The following is a 1,988-nucleotide window of genomic DNA, read 5'->3' on the forward strand; positions in this document are numbered from 1 at the left end:
GGAAGGTGGGGAAGGAGGGTATTATTTATTCTCATATATTCTAAGTTTATTTTGATACATGTATTGCTATCGTGCGGGGTATTGTCTAGTTTCCTTCGAGAAAAGACCTTCCGCACCGTAAGAAGGCACTTGATAATTAGTTGACAATCTCAACTGAACCATACGTCGAAAAAACATCCACTTGACAGTTTCAATTTTGTTTGTTAATAGTACTAGAATATACTCCACTAGGCAACTAGATCACCCCTCCAGTATTAATATGCCAATTCCTACATTGGGAAGTACTATATATCTATTGACCAGCAAAGTCTTGATGGCATCCATGTGGAAACAAAGACGGATATGAAAGTCCGAAGCAAGAATATTCAGCAAGGTGAGGTACAACTGCTCACTATATAGTATGATGACGACTTAGCCAATCAGTCACATATGACGACCGTGTTATTATTCAGTTTATTCACACTCATATTGGAAGTACAGCACCGCAATTCTAACCTTTGGGAATTATTATTCGTTGATAGAGAGTCAAGGGTTATCCATGTAGAGGCAAAAACATATATGCAATTCTGGAGAAGGAATCAAAGATGAGGTACAACTTCCATTAATTTTATTTTGACAACAACATGCATAGTCAGTCAGTCAATCCAATAACCGTATTTTGTATTTCACACTGGTACAACACGACGAAAAGTCTTCGGAAAGTACTATCCCTTGACTGAGAGACTATGCGGATATATATTCACTAGAATCTTCTCAAATAAAATATAGAAGTGCTCATTTTCATTTACCACTCGACATGAGAGGTTAGGTAAGTCAAAACCAACAAGCACCAACTGCTTATTTTGGATTGAAAACAACTTAGCCGGTCAGCCACATATGATTACTGTGCTGTGTTGTTCACACTAGTACGTCACCATAGCTAGTCTTTGGGACACTATATATATATATGCAGTCCACAAACAACTCGTCACTGCACCTTACGACATTTTTGCAAGCTATTATTTTTTACTATGATTGGATAATATGCAATGACTTTATTCACACAAGCCTCCGTCATTCTCAACCCATTTCCTAAAAAAATATGTGTGTGACGTCGACTACTCAAGTTTACAATAAACATTTATTTTGGTTAATATATAGCTCTCCACACACGTACATGCAATTGCATATTTTTGTTTGACATTAACTTTACCATAGACATCACCTTTAGTACTTGACAATATTATTTTGTTTGTCAATAAATGCCCTTCACTTTTAAAGAAGAAACCATACCATTTTTTAATTATTCTTGACTAAGTAAATCTAGTTTGTCACCGATATGGAACTCTGCACCAAGGATATTCTTCAGCACACACGCCGCACACAAGATAGGGAGCGCAAATGTTCACTTTTATTTATAATTTTATTTGTGTAAACGCTGACAAGGGACATGGTACGTCGAAGCGATCTTTTGGTGGACGGGGGCTAGGACATACATGCATGTATCTGCTAGGCGATAATGAAAGATGGGCTAGACAAGCTTATTAAATCACACACAAATGACATAGAAGGGAGAGCCAAGAATATACGCACGCGCGCGAGAGAGAATATCTTAGACAATCCTTGTATGGGGCACCAGAAATATAATGTCATGTCTCAAATAATTTTCATGGTGAACAACTAGTTTTAATGGGTTCACATGTGGCGGTCTAATGGCAAAACCATCAGAGATGACATTTCAATCCATTATATTCCCTACCAATTGGATCTCAGGTAGTTCCAGAAACAACCCATAGTGGTTCGAAATATGGTGCACCAAGCGGATAATTTTGAAGAACCGTTAGAAATGCAATCGAATATACAGAGTTGTTTCAATGGGGCCCATCAATAGCTGCTTTTCTTGCCACACCGACTCACACAAGGGAATACTTTGATGATACGTCCGGTTGGCCAGACATCTGCCGTAGTAAAATGCAACGTTCCACCATTGTGTGATTTCCTTAATGATT

The sequence above is a fragment of the Triticum aestivum genome, chromosome 2D, assembly GCF_018294505.1.
Source record: "Triticum aestivum cultivar Chinese Spring chromosome 2D, IWGSC CS RefSeq v2.1, whole genome shotgun sequence".
In the NCBI taxonomy this organism is placed as follows: domain Eukaryota; kingdom Viridiplantae; phylum Streptophyta; class Magnoliopsida; order Poales; family Poaceae; genus Triticum; species Triticum aestivum.